The following is a 19434-nucleotide window of genomic DNA, read 5'->3' as shown; positions in this document are numbered from 1 at the left end:
TATATATATATATATATATATGTGTGTGTGTGTACTTGTGAGTATGTGTATTAATATATACACACTGAACTTTTTTTCTCTCTCATTTATCATATTGTTTACAGTGTACAGTGTTTACATATTCTGTTGCGCTGTCGCAAGTAACAATTTCATTGTTCCATCTGGGACATATGACAATAAAACATTCTTGACTCTTGATTCGTGAGAATAAATTGTGCAAGCCTCAAGCTTAAACAATTCAACAATGTTATCACTTTATTGTCTGCTCTCACAATCCTTGATACTACCGTACAACAGTACAGCACAGGAACAGGTCCGTTGGCTCACAATGTCCATGCCGAACATAATGCCAGGTTAAACTAATCTCCTCAAACTGCACGTGATCAATATTCCTCTATTCCCTGCATATCCATGTGCCGAACTAAAAAAACACTTAAATCCCCCTATTCTACTTGCTTCCACCTTGGTCTATCTATCTCAGCCTTGAATACACTAATGGCAGTTTTCAAAACATTCTCGGGTAGACACCTCTAATGATTTCCAATGAGTTCCCAAATAATTTTCCTCCTTAAATACAATTCATTATGCAGAATTCTCTGAATTTTCCCTGCAACATCATGAAGATGAAATATTTTCAAGGATAAATCCATCTTTCAAAAACTCTCAGTATTAATCTGAATATTTATCTTTTGCATATTCGAAGGGGAAAGCTACACATAATCCGACTGAGACACATGCAGAAGTGGGGACTGAGAACAGCTGGTGATAACTGTCCATCTGGTGGAATTTTCTACCGGAAACAACATCAGCACAGAAACATTTCCAAGGTTATTTGACATGTTATGTGTAATCAATGCACATTAGCTGATTATTACATGCTGATTAATGGAGAGTGTGGAACCTATTAAAAAGCACCAAAAAAAGTAGATGTAAAGAGAATAAATGCCAAATAATATACAAAAGTATTATAGAATTTAAGAAGATTAAGATATTAATGAAAAAACCTTGATGAAACAGCAGAATCAATCACAGACCTTCTGAAAGATAGAACAATTAAAAGCTATTAGACCATTAATAACTTAAAACATAATTCAATGTTACCATTAGGGAAAAAGGTCAAAGATACTGACTGGGAAGTCAATCACAAGGATGGAAAGCATTGACAAGGTGGAACAATGACGCAGCTGAAAGAGCTGCTGCATCACAACACCGGAGACTCCGGTTCGACCCTGACTGTGTGGAGTTTGATTTTCTCCCTGTATCCCTGGGTGCTCTGGTTTGCTCCCACATCCCAAAGATGTGTGTGCTTGTAGGCAAATTGACCTCTGTAAATTGTCCCCAGTGTGGAGGGAGTGGATGAAAACTAGTCACTGAACAGGTAATCAATGGTCGCTGTGGATTTGATAGGCCCAAGGGCCTGTTTCCATGCTGCACCTTTCAATCAATTCAATCAAAAATTGGGAGAAGGCTTATAAAAGTTCCGGAAACCATGACGACTAGAGTAAATGATGGGACAATCAGTGCAAGTAATAATGTAAGATCCAATTCCTATGGGAAATGAAGTAGAAAGAAAAAGTTTTAAGTCTTTCATAATTTAAATTATAAAACTGACTGACTCATCATATAGAAAAGATATAAAATAGGAATAATGAATAATAATGTAACTATAAAGTAATTATGACCAAATTCCCAGTAGCTAACTTGAGGGTGTCGATCTGAATATCTTCTCCTTCATAATCCCCAGGTAGATCCTAACCTCCAGAGCAAGTTAGTAAATGCAAAGTAAAATTCAAGCAATGCAAGTATCAGGGAATGGTGATCTCCAACAAGAGAGAGTCTAACCACCCACAGTTGACATCCAAATGATGTCAGCATCAAATCACTCACTTTCATCATCCCAGGATACCATCATTGACCAGAAACTGAATTAAACCATGAATAACTGCAACAGGAGACGGTCAGAGTTTGCAACTACTGAATCCCTCAATATCTTCCACCATTTCCAGAGCACAAATCCACTTGCCTGGAAAGTAAAGCTTAGATTTTGTCATAATAATTTTATACATATCTCCAAAGTCCTTTCTAATTTCTGTGAATTTTGTAACAATGTTCAATATTTTGTTCTGATGATTTGCATTTTATTAAAGTATTCTTTTTGTTGAAATAATTCTATCTTCATCCTTTTCAATAGCAAATGCATTATTAATTTCTTCAAATCCATGTATAGCCCTGAAATGCTTTGAATTTGAATGTGTTGAATTTCTTTTGCTGGGCTTTGATACAATCACATGCTGTATTATCTTTAGCTCATTCAATTTCCATCTTAATGTCTTCTTGGCCTAAATAGCTGGACTTCTGTCAAGACTAAATAATCAAGAGATATCTCACATATTACATCTCTGAGAAACAATTGGCTATTGGAAATTCTACCTCTCATTGTTGTCTTTGAATAAGACAAAGCAAATAATCTTAAAAACATAGAATGTAGAAACAAGGAACTGCCGATGCTGGTTTAACCAAGGAAAGACACAAAATGCTGAAGTGACTCAGTGGGTCAGGCAGCATCCCTGGAGAACATGGATAGGTGACGTTTCAGGTCGGGATCCTTCTTCTGACTGGAAAAGAAGGGTCTGAAGAAGGGTGCCAACCCGAAACGTCACCTATCCACGTCCTCCAGAGATGCTGCCAAACCTGCCGAGTTAATCCAGCATTTTGTGCCTTTCCATCTTAAAAACCATCTTTGAAGGCTATACGTATAAGAAAATAACTGCAGATGCTGGTACAAATTGAAGGTATTTATTCACAAAATGCTGCAGTAACTCAGCAGGTCAGGCAGCATCTCAGGAGAGAAGGAATGGGTGACGTTTCGGGTCGAGACCCTTCTTCAGACTGATGTCAGGGGGGCGGGACAAAGGAAGGATATAGGTGGAGACAGGAAGATAGAGGGAGATCTGGGAAGGAGGAGGGGAAGAGAGGGACAGAATATTCATCTTTGAAGGCTGAGCCACAATCTGTTAACTAATTCTACAGGTCCTCTGGCCCCTATAAACAAACAAACATAAAAAGCCTTATTAGGCTCTGGATTTACACATGTAGGTGAGTGGCAGCATCTGGGTGAATTTAATGAGAGGGTGGGGGAGAAACAAAATGTGAATAGTGTAGGATTAATATAAATGAGTGGTTGATGGTCAGCCTAGGTTTGGTGGAACGAAGGTCTTGTTCCGTGCTGTATCTTTCCTATTCTGTCACACCTAGCAGGTCAGGCAGCATTAATAGAAGGAGAAGCTGGTGACATTTCAGATCCGGGACCCTTCAGCTGATTTCTAGTATCTACACCTTTTTTTCTATATTCTTATAGTGAAAGAAACATTTCTACTCACACTTATGGCAGTGTGAGGTCCTAGGAGTTCCTTCCAAATTTCCATTATATATGTTTTTGTATAATTCTCTGAATTGCCAGGCCCCAAGTGGTCAGGATGGGGGAACACACATCTAGCTCCCTCACCCTGAACATAGGATCCCCCCAGGGCTGTGTCCTTAGCCCCCTACTGTACTCCCTGTACACACATGACTGTGGGGCCAGGTTCAGCTCAAACTCCATCATCAAGTTTGCTGATGACACTGTGGTGGTGGGCCGGATCTCCAACAACGATGAGAAGGCCTACCGGGAGGAGGTGGCTGATTTGGCACTCTGGTGCCAGGACAATAGCCTCCTCTTGAATGTCACTAAAACAAAGGAGCTGATTGTGGACTTCAGAAGGGCTAAACATCCAGGGACGTACACGCCACTGGAGATAGATGGGTCTACTGTGGATAGGGTGAGCAGTTTTAAATACTTGGGAGTCCGCATCACAGAGGATCTGACGTGGGCAACGCACATTGCCGCACTGGTGGGTAAGGCTAAGCAGCGCCTTTACCACCTTAGACAATTGAGGAAATTCAGAGTGTCTCTGAGGATCCTTCATTGCTTCTACTCTGGGGCTGTAGAGAGCATCCTGTCCGGCAACATTACAGTCTGGTTTGGGAACAGCTCTGCCCAGGACAGGATGGCCCTGCAGAGAGTAGTGCGTTCGGCAGAACGCACCATGGGAACTACACTCATCCCCCTGCAGGACCTATACATCAGGAGGTGCAGATCCAGAGCAAGCAAGATCATGAGGGACCCCTGCCACCCCAGTAACGGACTGTTCCAGATGCTACGATCAGGCAAACGCCTCCGCTGTCACGCTGCGAAAACGGAGAGGATGAGACGGAGCTTCTTCCCACAGGCCATCAGGACTGTCAACTTTTATAACCCCAGAGACTAAATTTTTGTCGACACTAATAGTAACTTATTAACTTTATTTATATGCTGTAACTGTAATTCTTTTTGTGCACAACCCGCAGGCATTGCCACTTTCATTTCACTGCACATCGTGTATGTGTATGTGACAAATAAATTTGACTTGACTTGATTTGACTTGACTTGAATTTAGTAATCGAGTGAAAGGTTTTAGAGACAGAGTCATACAACTTCGGCCTTACTTGATCCTGCTGACCTATCTGTGTAATCCCATTTTGACCCATATCTCTCTATTTCTTTCCTATCCATGTGCCTTTTTGAACGCTGCAAATGTACTCAGTTCTGTCACCTCTTCTGGTAGCTCATTCCATATACCTATCAGCATCTGTGTGTAAAGGTTGCCCCCTCAATTTCAAGTCATTATGAAAAGTTTGATAAGTTTAACTCTCTAAGAGTAACATAAAACCACCAGATTTCCTTAAAGACAAATTTAATTCATCGATGTGCTTCAGGGAAGGAAACTTTCTGCCCTCACCTGATTTAACCAGTGTGTTAATGTCTTGGAAAATCCATTAACGTTCTTAACAACCTTCTCAATACAGGGTAAATTGATATGGATGATGAATTCAGGACTTATTGATGGAGCAAACAAATGAATTAATTAAAAAGTCCATTGTGGTTTTCACCAAAGCAATTAATTTTTATAATTATTAATGTACATTGTCAAATAAGACCCGTAAAAAAAGGAGCAGAATTAGGTCATTCGGCCCACTCTTTAATGGCTGATCTGTTTTTTCCTCTCAATCCCATGCATCTGCCTTTTTTCATCATCTTTGGTGCCCTTACTAATCAAAAACCTATCCATCTCTACTAAGAAAATACCCAATGATGGCCTCCAAGGCTGCCTGTGCCAATTAATTCCACAGATTCACCACCCTCTGGCTAAATGACAACATTCTCATTGTAAGTTTAACACAAAACGAACAAATCACTCTGCACACATGAAATAAGCATGTAATAATGGATTTTTTTTCTGAACAGCAAGGCAATTTTCCACCCCACTCCTCATCTGGTTTCTACGATTAATTCTACCGATTCTTTGCTGATATGCGAATCCTATTGAAGAAAACAGCAATAGCATTTTGAACTATTCTTCTGGGTAAACTGTTACCCTTTATTCTATCATTTTCATTTTTACGATAAAAGGTAATTTATTCAAACAGTGAATATGTGTCGGAATGAAATAATTTCAGAAAAACAAACTTTTTATTCTCAAATGCTTGAGTTCAAAATACTACTTGCTTTTGTAGAGCGATCAGTGAAGTAAGCCAGAAAGCAGGGATCATTGATATATGAAGCCAGTTTCTACTTGCATTTTGTAATGTCTACTGCAGCAGTTTTGATAATATGTAAAGCAGTGAATTATTTAGGAAAGAACTGCAGATGCTGGTTTAAATTGAAGGTAGACACAAAATGCTGGTAACTCAGTGGGTCAGGCAGCATCTCTGGAGAGAAGGAATGGGTGACGTTTTGGATCAAGACCCTTCTTCAGACTGATGTCAAAGGAGGGGGCAGGACAGAAATAGAATGTAGTCGGAGACAGTAAGACTAGTGGGAGAACTGGGAAGGGGGAGGGTATGGAGAGAGAAAGCAAGGGCTATCTGAAGTTAGGGAAGTTAATGTTTATATCGCTGGGGTGTAAACTACCCAAGCGAAATATGAGGTGCTGTTTCTCCAATTTGAGCTGGGCCTCACTCTGACAATGGAGGAGGCCCAGGACAGAAAGTTCAGATTGGGAATGGGAGGGGGAGTTGAAGTGCTGAGCCACCGGGGAGATCAGGTAGGTTAAGACGGACTGAGCGGAAGTGTTCAGCGAAACGATCGCCGAGCCTGCGCTTGATCTCGCCGATGTACAGAAGTTGACATCTGGAACATCGAATACCGTAGAATTATTATCTACTTCACCCGGTCTCTCAAAAGCCTGCCATGGAAAATTAGCATGAGAATTGGAACGAGGAATGAAGTAGGCAGACACAGAGGATAAAAATCAGATATAGAAGAAATTATTTTTGTCTAGCATGACATAGATCACTGGGAGTCAGAAAATCTGCTGTTTTGTAACAAGAGTTGCTAAGCCATGTAATATAAAACCTTTCATTGTTACAGCCAGTAATTACTAAATAAATCCAATTATATTTTCATTTTATAATATTCTGGGGCTTTTACTCATGTTTGTCAGGTTGAAGCACTTTTTTTTCTATTTCATTGGCCTTAATTATGGTTATTCATTCTTTTACTGTGTAATTATTTTTTTTATCTCTTTCCAGTTTGACCCCTTAGATTCACTAAAAGGGATGGGTAAGATGAAATTATTGCATGAAGAATGTAAAGTGGGTCGTGTGAACAATTCTGGGCCCAATATCTAAGGAAGGATGTGTTGGTTTTGGAGAGGGTCTAGAGGAGGTATATGTGAATGAAACTGGGGATATTTGGGTTGATATGAGGAGCGTTTGAAGTCTCTGGGCTTGTACTCACTGGAGTTTAGAATGTAGAAACAAAAGAACTGCAGATGCTGCTTTATACCAAAGATAGACAAAAAGTGTTGGAGTAGACTGAGAATGGTCTGAAGATGGGTCCCGACCGAAACGTCACCCATCCTTTTTCTCCAGAGATGCTGCCTGACCTGCACTGTTACTTACTATCTATCTCACTGGAGTTTAGAAGAATGAGGGAAGATCTCATTGAAAATTATTGAATTATGAAACGACTAGATAGAGTAGATGTGGAGAGGATGTTTCCAGCAGTTAAAAGACATTTGGACAGGTACATGGATAGGAAAAGTTTAGAAGGATAAGGGCCAAACACTGGTCCGTGGGAATAGTGGAGATGGGGCATCTTGGTCGGTCTGGTAAGTTGGGCTGAAGTGCCTGTTTCCATGCTGCATGTATCTATGACTCAATGAGGGTAGGAGAATCTAGGCCCTGAGGGTACAGCCTCAGAATAAAAGGATATACTTTTAGATTGGAGATGAGGAGGAATTAGCTAGAGGGTAGTGAATGTGTGGAATTTATTTTCACAGTCATTGAGTATTTTTAAAGCAGAAATTGATAGGTTTTTGAATACTAAGGATGTCGAAGGTTACAGGGAGAAGGCAGGAGAATGGGGTTGAGAGGGAAAAATAGATCAGCCATGATCGATTTATGGATTTGATTATCAGTCATGATAGGACGTGTACTGGCTCACTGCTGAGCACAATGCAAGGAATGGCTACTTTATTAAGTCACCACAGTTGAGATACTGAGAAACTGACATACTGGGTGTGCTCAGAACTATACACAATGTCTTTATAGACAAAAAAAACCCACTGTGTTCTTAAATGAGTAATGCTGAACAACATGCATAACATCTTAATATTAATACCGCAAAGTGTCATGACTGAAGATTAATTGTAGTTATATGTAGGGCTGCGACGTGGTGGTGAGTGGAATAGTGAGTTTCCTTGGTAGACACAAAATGCTGGAGTAACTCAATGGAGCAGGCAGCATCTCTGGAGAGAAGGAATTGGTGGCTTTTCGGGTCGAGACCATTCTTCAGACAGCTTCAGTCTAAAGAAGGGTCACGACCCGAAACATCACCCATTCCTTCTCTCCAGAAATACTGCCTGTCCCACTAAGTTACTCCAGCACTTTGTGTATATCTTCGATTTAAATCAGCATCTGCAGTTCTTTCCTACACAAGTAAGATCCCTTCCTCTGCTTTAACAGGTTTGCGTTTCCTTCTCATCATTTATCCTCAATCCTCTTCTATCCTACTTGTTCATGAAAAATATCTCCTGCTCACCAAACCCCACCAATTCCAGGAATTCCACCAAACAACCTCATTCCTCCATGCCATTACCACTTCCTGACTTGCCTAACTTCAGTTCTCTCATGATCACCTTCCCTGATTTCTATCATATCTCTGTGATATGGACCCAATCCAACAGTAGGCAGCACATGCCTATCAATGGTCCATGATGACATTACCTGAGCTAATTAATACCCCTTAAAGCCTATCTGTTGATTAATTATTAATTCACCCTGTCTTGTCTCTTCAGCTTTGCCTTGGTTTTCCCCTGGTACCTCTGTGAGAACCGTAAGTGCTATATTAACGGGATTTGTTATTACTGTTTATATTATGGGGAGAAGGCAGGAAATTGGGTTGAGAGGGAGAGATAGATCTGCCATGATTGAATGGCAGTGTAGACTTGTTGGGCTGAATGGCCAAATTCTGCAGGCACAGTGAATAACTCACTGCTATCACTTATGAACTTATGTTGGAATGAGGTGCAGAGATTTTATCTATATAGAGATGAGGTTTTTCACGGTAGAGGGATTGACTTCGTGTTTAGTAGCATGAGGGGTTTGCACTGCTTGGGAACATAGAACACAATGTTTGATGCCCAGTTAAACAGATCTCATCTGCCTGTATCCCTCTGTTCCCTGAACCTCCTATGTGCCTATCTAAAAGCCTCTTAAATGCAACCATCAGATCTACCTCCACCACCACACCTGGCCATGTGTTCCACGGCCCCACTCAGTGTAACAAAACATGCCCTGCACACCTCCATTAACCCTTTCCCCTCTCAACTTAAAGCTATGCCCTCTAGAATTGCAAATCTGGGCAAAAGGTTCTGACACAGTGGAGACTGGTAATATAACCTGCGGTTTTCCTTTGAAAAGGCTCTCTATTAATGCTAAAACACTCAATGTAACTTTTATTTCACAAAATGCTGGAGTAACTCAGCAGGTCAGGCAGCATCTCAGGAGAGAAGGAATGGGTGACGTTTTGGGTCGAGACCCTTCTTCAGACTGATGTCAGGGGGGCGGGACAAAGGAAGGATATAGGTGGAGACAAGAAGATAGAAGGAGAACTGGGAAGGGGGAGGGGAAGAGAGGGACAGAGGAACTATCTAAAGTTGGAGAAGTCAGTTCATACCGCTGGGTTGCAAGCTGCCCAAGCGAAATATGAGGTGCTGTTCCTCCAATTTCTGGTGGGCCTCACTATGGCACATGACAGAAAGGTCAGACTGGGAGTGGGAGGGGGAGTTGAAGTGCTCAGCCACCGGGAGATCAAGTTGGTTAAGGCAGACTGAGCGAAACTGTTAGATATTTTTAAATGTTTGACCTCTGGTTCATGTGACTTGAATGAGTCAATTATTTATTTCTACATTGGGGCATAATTTAATAATGCATCAACATTTCATGTGCATTATATACTATTGAGGAAAATTACTGAGATGGCAGAGGATTCAGCCTCAACTAATTAATTTTTAACTCACATGGAGCAAATAATTAATGAAAGCCTCAAGCAGTATGTCGGGCACTTCTACTGAGTTAAGTGTGTAGTTCCATGTCAACCTAACCTGGTGTCTGGAAAATTTGGAGGATCTGCCTAAACTACTTAACATTACAAAAATTAGGCAATTAGAAGTAGACAATATGGCTGAAGTAGTAAATATTAGCATGACAGAAAAGCTTTTAGTTAAGCATTCTGGGTACAGACATCTCTGGAAACTTTTATGAGAATATATGTGACATAGATCATGCACGCCGACATTAGATGGCTGACATTTTGTCACATTGCTTACTTGTGGAATGAATGAGGAAATGGAGTTTGGCTCAGTGTGATGCAGGTTGAGAATGGCAGGTTCTGACTTTATGCGTCGATAATAGCTTTGGGACTTGGGAGCTGGCATGAATCTATCCCCGGAGATGGTGGAACTAAGGGTAATTAACAGAGCTAGTGTCACAGTTGGAGGAGGAAGGTATGTAGGATTTGGAAAAGCATGATTGCAGTAGAGGGATTGTAGGCTGAGGAATCAGAGAATAATATAAGCAGTGAGTGGGTCTAGCAAGAATTTATATTTAGCTTTAGGAAGAATAAGGGTGAAAAGTGTAATTGTGGGTGAAGTGGAGTTACATGGCTGGTGGGTAATGTTAAGGAGGATAACAAGGAGTTGCGGCAATGATGTGAGCATTGTGGAACAATGCAGTTGGTGTGGATGGCTTAGAGGGGCAGAGAGGTAAAATGTGCAATTTGACAGAGAAGTATAGTGGGACCTGGAACAAATCAAATCACAAGAATTGGTGGAGTTGACGTGGGCACAGATAGAAGGAATGCCAGGATTCAAGACAAGATGAAATAATTGAGAAATAAAGACAAGGAAGAAAATCAGGGAAGGAGTTGATATGTTGGAGTGAATGTGAACTTTCAGTGATTTTGTCCGATTCTCTGAGTTTTTCCAGCATTTGCTTTTTTTTGTTTAACTGCTTTGAGGAAGTTGTGTAAGATCACTGAAAACAGCTTCAGTGTTAGAGACAACTTTGGTTGACAGTCCATTTTCAACCTTGGGTACAAAGCTTTCAAATAAAAATAATTAAATTAAATGTTAGACTGCAATCCAAGGAATTTGTCAATAAATGGAAGGGCAATTTGGAAGGTAAAGTCAGATAACATAATTGAAGTTGAATAGATTGGTTGGATCAGAATTCCTAGCATTGAATAACTGAGACAAGGGATGGAAGGTTTGGCTGGCAGGAATTTTTCTAATCAAATATTTGACTAAATACATAAATTATATTGGTGGCTGAATGGAAGGGCCAGAAAGCCACAAATGGAATGGGTTGGTTTGCAGGCAGAACATTTTTTTTTTAAACTACTGGTATTTGGGTTATTCACTGTGCCTGCTTACAGAATTTTGGCCTCATGCACATGTTGTCATGAATTCTTCCATTGTGAGGAAGATACTTTAATTGTACTGATGAATAAAGCATTCCAAAATTCTGATCAAGCAATAATCATGTAGGAATGACTACATGTGAGGTCATAATGTCATAAGTAATAGGAGCAGAATTAGGCCATTTGGCCCATAATGTCGACTCTGCCATTCAATCATGGCTGATCTATCTCACCCTCCGAACACCATTCTCCTTCCTTCTCTCCATAACCCCTGACACCCGTACTAATCAAGAATCTATCTCTGCTTTAAAAATATCCATTGACTTGGCATCCACAGCCTTCTGTGGCAAATAATTCCACAGATTCACCACCCTCTGACAAAATAAATTCCTTCTCATCTCCTTCCTAAAGGAACATCCATTAATTCTGAGGCTGTGACCTCTAGTCCTGGACTCTCCCACTGGTAGAAACATCCTCTCCACATCCACTCTATCCAAGCCTTCCACAATTCTGTATGTTTCAATGAGGTCCCCCCTCATTCTTCTAAACTCCAGCAAGTACAAGCCCAGTGCTGTCAGTTGCTCATCATAAGTTAACCTACTCATTCCTGGGATCATTCTTGTAAACCTCCTCTGGACCCTCTCCAGGGACAGCTCATCCTTCCTCAGATATATTGCCCATTCAGAGGGGAACCTGCAGGTGGTGTTTTTTCTCTCCACCTTTCCAGGTGATGGAGAAGCCAGGTTTGGGAAGTCCTGTCAAAGCAGATTTGTGAAGTTGCTGGAATGATCATTTAGATGAATCACCTGACAGCGACGTTGTGCTGCTTGGGAAGGGAGTAAGTCTCTTGGTTAGTGGAGGAAGTAATTATCAAGCATGCCTGAGCTTTTTAAATATTGTTGGAACTGCACTAAACCATGCAAGTCTAACTTCTAACCTGACAAGTAGAGGATGGAGAGACATTGGGGCTTTCAAAATCCTGCAGTTCTCCAGCAACACCTCATTATTTTCTTCTTCTCTTTGTTCAGTCCCCACAGATTTTTCAGTTTCTCTGTTTCTGCAATATGCCAGGGCGTCTCCCCACAGGACTTGTTATCCAATCTCTCGAGCTCCATGATCCATCTGAATACCTTTTTAAATTATCATCCAACAATGTTGAAGATCTGCTGGCAATCTGCCAGGTCTTTCTCTTCCAAGATTGTTTTTGCATTGTGTTGCTGCCACCCTTCATGCCTACTGGAGCCAAACACACTTAACATGAGCTGGAATTTCAACATCACAATGGCTGTAGATCCCGATAGAATCCCTAAAGAAAATGAGAACCCTTCTGAGTTTATATAGGTAACTGTGGCGGCTCCCAAGGGTCGGGCCATACTACTACCGACCCCTCGGCACGGGAATGGACCAGTCCTGGGAGGCGGTCCTGGACGCAGGTATATAAGGGCAAGGTTTGGGCGCCAAGCCATTCCGGCAGACTAGACCCGTCTGAGACCCACGAACCAATAAATATACCTTCCCAAAATACCTGGCTCCTTGCCTTTATCAACACGCTACATTGGTGACCTCGACGGTCCATTCATTAGGATGGACAAGAAAACAGAAGCCGACCGCCCGTCCGGCTCGCAGGCCGACCAGGCCCCAGCTGTCGACGCGGTAGGCATCAAGCTCCCGACCTTCTGGACCACCCGGGCTCGCATTTGGTTTTACCAGGCGGAGGCCCAGTTCCAGCTGAAGGGCATCACAGTGGATAACACCCGGTTTTTCCACCTGGTGGGAGCCCTTGACCAGGACGCGGCCGAAGAGGTAACGGAGTTCCTCCAGGACCCACCGGCCGACGGTAAATATGAAGCCCTTAAGGAGCTGCTGCTCCAAACCTACGGGCTAACCCGAATGGAGCGGGCCGAAAGGCTCCTCCACATGCCAGGCCTCGGTGACCGGCGCCCATCTAGCCTCCTGAAGGAGATGGTCACGCTGCTCGACGGGCACAGACCGTGCCTGATGTTCGAGTATACATACCTGCACCTGCTGCCGGCCGACATTCGCCTGCAGCTCACCGACGTCTCCTTTGAAGACACCCGGGCCCTCGGCAGGCGCGCGGACGCGCTGTGGGCGGCGCGCCGTGATGACGTCAGTGCGCTAAACGTCACTCGAGAAGCGCCCGATTTTCTCCGGTCGGGCGGGGGAGCTGTGGAAGGAGTGACAGCTATGCCCCGGAGGCCTGCGAGATCGCCCCCGGTGGCCATTGCGGGTCGTGCACCTGCAGTCCCACATCAGCAGGCTCCAGCCAGCACCAGCAAGAGGTACTGGTGTTATTACCACCAGCGCTGGGGTGCGGCAGCCCGACAATGCCGCCAGCCGTGCACATTTCCGGGAAACGCCGGGGCCGGCTACCAATAGTCCCTGCGGTGGCCGGCCAGATTCACCGCCTCTTCGCCTGGGATCGGCGCTCCGGGAGCCGCTTCCTCGTGGATACCGGGGCGGAGCTGAGCGTCCTGCCCCCTTCGCCGCTGGACATTCGTTCTGGGAAGCGGGGGCCCATCCTCACCGCGGCAAATGGGAGCATTATCCAGACATATGGCGTCCGCACGGTCCACATCGTTTTCGGCGCCAGTCATTTTACGTGGCTGTTTACGATCGCCGACGTCTCCCAGCCGTTGCTCGGGGCCGACTTTCTGCGGGCTCATTCTCTCCTCGTGGACGTCAGGCAGCAGCGCTTGGTCCACTCCGCCACGATGGAGCCCATCGCGTTGCGGCTGAATGACCCCATTGTACGCCCGCTGTCGTCCGTGGACTCCCATTTCGCTCGGGTGCTGGCGGACTTTCCGGATATTATGGCCCCGCAATTCCGGTCATCGACCCCCAAGCATGGGGTGTACCATTACATCACGACTACCGGCCCACCCCTCCACGCACGAGCACGCCGACTCCCGCCTGAGAAACTACGCCTGGCACGACAGGAGTTCCGTACGATGGAGTCCTTGGGGATCGTCCGCCCTTCCAACAGCCCATGGGCATCTCCACTCCACATGGTCCCCAAGGCAAACGGGGGCTGGAGGCCTTGCGGGGATTATCGGCGGCTGAACGTCGCTACCGCCGAGGACCGATACCCCGTGCCCCACATCCAGGACTTCAACGCCCATTTGGCTGGGGCCACGATATTTTCAAAGGTGGATCTGGTGCGAGGTTACAACCAGATCCCGGTCCACCCGGAGGATGTACCCAAGACGGCAATCATCACGCCGTTCGGACTCTACGAGTTCGTACGGATGCCGTTCGGCCTCAAGAACGCCGCGCAGTCATTCCAACGATTAATGAACGGCGTTTGTCGCGGGTTGGATTTCCTGTTCGTCTACCTCGACGACATCTTGGTAGCCAGCCGCTCGCGGCAGGAGCACTGTGCCCACCTCCGGCAGCTTTTCCAGCGGCTCAGCGAACACGGGTTGGCCATAAACCTCGCCAAGTGCCGCTTTGGCGTGGCCACAATCGACTTTCTCGGCCACCGTGTGTCCTCGCAAGGAGCGGTTCCCCTGCCGGACAAAGTAGACGCCATCCGCCGGTTTCCCCGTCCGTCCTCGGTGCGTGGCCTGCAGGAGTTCGTCGGCATGGTGGCATTTTATCACCGGTTCCTGCCATCCGCGGCCCACATCATGCGGCCGCTATACGAGCTGCTGGCGGGCAAGCGTAAGACCGTCGTGTGGACCGACGAGGCCGTAACAGCCTTTGACGGCGCGAAGGAGGCCCTGGCTCGGGCTGTGCTGCTTGTTCACCCACGGGAGGATGCCCCGACAGCCCTTACGGTGGACGCCTCAGAGTTGGCCGTTGGTGGCGTACTGGAGCAACTCACGGACGGGGGTTGGCGCCCCCTGGCCTTCTTCAGCCGGCACCTCGACAACGCCCAGAAGAAGTACAGCGCTTTCGACCGCGAGCTCCTCGCCCTGTACCTGGCCGTTCGTCACTTCCGCTATTTTCTGGAGGGCCGCCCGTTCACCGCTTACACGGACCACAAGCCGCTCACTTTCGCCCTGGCAAAGGTCTCCGACCCATGGTCCGCCCGACAGCAGCGCCAGTTGGCCTACATTTCAGAATTTACCACCTCCATCCGCTTTATCGAGGGGAAGGAAAACCGGGTGGCCGACGCATTGTCTCGCCCCGCCATCAATGCCGTGTTAGAAGTGGCACCCGGCATTGATTATTCTGCCCTGGCGGAGGCCCAACTAACGGACGGGGAGATGCCCGCCTACCGGACTGCCATCTCTGGCCTCCGCCTTGAGGATGTTCCCCTCGGCCCCGGAGCGACGACGATACTTTGCGATGTGTCGGCAGGTCAGCCGCGCCCCATCGTCCCGGCCGCGTGGCGCAGGAGGGTTTTCGACGTGGTCCACGGGCTGGCTCACCCATCCATCCGGACAACGATCTCGTTGGTAGCTGCGCGGTTCATGTGGCATGGTCTGCGCAAGCAGGTTGGCCAATGGGCCCGCACCTGCATTCCGTGCCAGACGTCTAAAATTCAACGCCACGTCCGGGCGCCACTCCAAGGGATCGGTCTACCCTGCCGCCGTTTCGACCACCTGCACGTGGACATTGTGGGCCCGCTCCCGCCGTCCCGGGGCATCACCCACCTCTTCACGGTGGTGGACCGCTTCACGCGGTGGCCGGAGGCCATACCACTGGCTGATACGTCGACAGCCACATGCGCTCGTGCGTTGGCCGCGCACTGGATTGCTCGCTTTGGTGTGCCGGTGGTCATCTCATCGGACCGGGGGCCACAGTTCACCTCCGAGCTGTGGTCGGCCATGGCCCACCTGTTGGGCGTGCGGCTGCACCACACCACGGCCTATCACCCGCAGGCAAACGGCTTGGTGGAGAGGTTCCACCGGCAGCTGAAGGCAGCGCTGAAGGCGCGACTCGCCGGCCCCGACTGGATGGACGAGCTACCATGGGTTTTGCTGGGCATCCGGACTGCCCCCAAGGAAGACCTGGCTTCATCCTCAGCGGAGCTCGTCTACGGGTCTCCGCTCACGGTGCCCGGGGAGTTCGTGCCCTCATTGCCGGGGCGAGAGGAACCACCCTCATCCACCCTACATCGCCTCCGAGAGCGAGTTGGAAAGCTCGCACCCGTGCCGACGTCCCGCCATGGGACATTCCGCCCTTACGTGCCATCGGCCCTCCAGGATTGCGCCTTTGTGTTCCTGCGCCGTGACGCCCACCAGGCGCCACTCCAGAGGCCGTATGAAGGCCCGTACCGGGTGCTGGAGCACGGGCAGACCACCTTTGTTTTGGACATGGGGGGCCGGCCGGAGGCCGTGTCAATTGACCGCCTGAAGCCGGCCCACTTAGACATCGACCAACCGGTGCGGGTGGCCCGGCCTCGCCCACGAGGTCGCCCCCCTTTGCGGGTCCCACCGCCTGTCTCTCCAACTGTGCCTCCGCCGGCCCCTCTGTCGACCGATTACCGTACGCGGTCCGGTCGGGTTGTGCGACCACCAGTGCGTTTCGTGCCTCCGGATCTGGGGGGGGGTACTGTGGCGGCTCCCAAGGGTCGGGCCATACTACTACCGACCCCTCGGCACGGGAATGGACCAGTCCTGGGAGGCGGTCCTGGACGCAGGTATATAAGGGCAAGGTTTGGGCGCCAAGCCATTCCGGCAGACTAGACCCGTCTGAGACCCACGAACCAATAAATATACCTTCCCAAAATACCTGGCTCCTTGCCTTTATCAACACGCTACATAACAAAACTTTACATAAAATTCCCTTGCTAGTTTAGTGGAACTGTTAACTCATGTATTATGGATGAGTTAATGTCCCTATTAAAATAACCAAGATATATGTTAAACAATCATGCAGACAAATGTCAAGGCTATTGTTACATGTGGCTCAGTTTGCAGTTGTGAAGGAGTACAATGTGGAGATGTAATAGATTAACTGAATGAACCATCAACAACAGGGGGTCGACAGATTATGAATGAACTGTTTCATGAAAATACGACAATGCAAACTCTCCCATAGATCGTTGAAGATTTTTATATAATACCATGAAACATTTTATTGTTGCTCATCAATGACTGATTACAGCATATATTCCATTAGATTAATTAGGGTGAGGGTGATTATTCAATGAATGAAAGAATTATAACAAGTGCATGTTGAGTGCTACAATATTGGTAGCAATAGAAAATACATTTCTGACTTACGGAGAAATAGGTTTTCCGACAGTTACATAGAAACATAGAAAATAGGTGCAGGAGGAGGCCATTCGGCCCTTCGAGCCAGCACCGCCATTCATTGTGATCATGGCTGATCGTGCCCAATCAATACCCCGTGCCTGCCTTCTCCCCATATCCCTTGATTCCACTAACCCCTAGAACTCTATCTAACTCTCTCTTAAATCCATCCAGTGATTTGGCTTCCACTGCTCTCTGTGGCAAAGAATTCCACAAATTCACAACTCTCTGGGTGAAAAAGTTTTTTCTCACCTCAGTTCTCGAAGTCCCTTACGTAACTCAGGGACTGCCTATACTTGGAGAATGATTGATTAGTTCAGTTTAGAGATATAGAATGGAAACAGGCCTTTTGGTCCACCATGTCCTCCACAAATCACCCGTTTACACTATTTATTCACAAAATGCTGGTGTAACTCAGCAGGTCAGGCAGCATCTCAGGAGAGAAGGAATGGGTGACGTTTCGGGTCGAGACCCTTCTTCAGACTGATGTCAGGGGGAGCAGGACAAAGGAACGATATAGGTGGAGACAGGAAGATAGAGGGAGAACTGGGAAGGGGAGGGGGAGAGAGGGACAGAGGAACTATCTAAAGTTGGAGAAGTCAATCTTCATACCGCCTGGCTGCAAGCTGCCCAAGCGAAATATGAGGTGCTGTTCCTCCAATTTCCAATGGGCCTCACTATGGCACTGGAGGAGGCCCATGACAGAAAGGTCAGACTGGGAGTGGGAGGAGGAGTTGAAGTGCTCAGCCACCGGGAGGTCAGGTTGGTTAAAGCGGAATGAGCGAAGGTGTTGAGCGAAACGTTTACACTAGTTCTATGTTACCCCTACCAACCAGGGGGATTTGTTTGGAGTGGCCAATTAACCTACAAACCCGCACATCTTTGGGATGTGGGAGGAAACTGGAGCGGCAAGGGGAAACCCATGCAGTCACATGGAGCACGAGCAAATTCCACACAGACAATCGAGTCAATAATTAAAGATGAGGTTTCCGAGTACTCAGAAGCACATGATAAAATAGTTTGAAGTCAGCATGGTTTTGTGAAGGGGAGATCTTCATCAAACGTTGTAATGGCACAACGTTTAATGCCATTACTGTTTTTGAATCACCCATCATCAACCATTAAAAGAATATTTAACTGGACTAACCATGTAAATATAAATGACATAAGTATAAACATAAATATAAATATATATGATAACCATATAAATAACGTGGTTACAAGACCAAGTGAAAGGCCAAGTATCCAACGGAGAGTGGTTGAACCGATGCAACAAGGAGCAAATCATGAGTGTAATGGAGTAAACCATACTTACCCTAATGAGTGAAGCTCCAATGTAAACTCAAGGGGCTTGACATCATTTGGCACAATGTATCCCATTTGAAAGATATGGTCCCAGGTGAATATACTCACCTGTGTTGTGCATCTACAACTTTCCAAGACCCTCCAAAGCCTCTGATCTACCAACAAGTGCAGCAAGCATGGGAATATCACCACCATCTCAAACCCCACCAAGTCCTATTCTGACCTGGAAATCTTAATTGATACTTTGTTAATGTTGGTCAACGTTTTAAAATGAGCTCTGTAACATGACTGTGGGAGTATCTGTATCCTGTTTCTTCTTCAAGAAGGCCATTCAATGCTGCCTATTCAAGGGCAACTGGAAATGCTAATTAAATGTAGACACAACGAACTGCAAATTCTGAAATCTTGCGTAGAAGACAAAGTGCTGGAGTAACTCATCGGGTCCGGCAACATCTCTGGAGGACATGGATAGACAACGTTTCTGATTCTTTAGACTTAGTATAAAGAAGGGTCCCAACCCAAATTATCACTTATCTATATCTTCCAGAGATTTCTGCCTGATCCGTTGAATTACTCCAGCACTTTGTGTTCAATCCCAATTAAGTGCTGACATTTCCATTAATATCCATAATCCATGAATACATCTATTTAAAAGAATGTTTAAATAGAACATTGACATGTCAGAATTGAGGACTAATGAGCAATACCAACTGATTAAGTTTTTTTAAGTGAATGAGCATTCCTATATGCAGCAAAAAACAAACTGTGGGAGGAACTGTAAGGAGACATCAGTGGAGGCAAAGGGACAGTGTACATTTCAGGTTGTGATGTCAACCATCCCTTTTGCCTCCACAGATGCTGCTTGACCTGCTGAGTTCCTCAAGCAGTATTTTCTATTGCACC

This window comes from Rhinoraja longicauda, chromosome 32, assembly GCF_053455715.1.
Source record: "Rhinoraja longicauda isolate Sanriku21f chromosome 32, sRhiLon1.1, whole genome shotgun sequence".
NCBI lineage: Eukaryota > Metazoa > Chordata > Chondrichthyes > Rajiformes > Arhynchobatidae > Rhinoraja > Rhinoraja longicauda.
The sequence above is the reverse complement of the archived record's forward strand: the minus strand, read 5'-3'. Positions refer to the sequence as shown.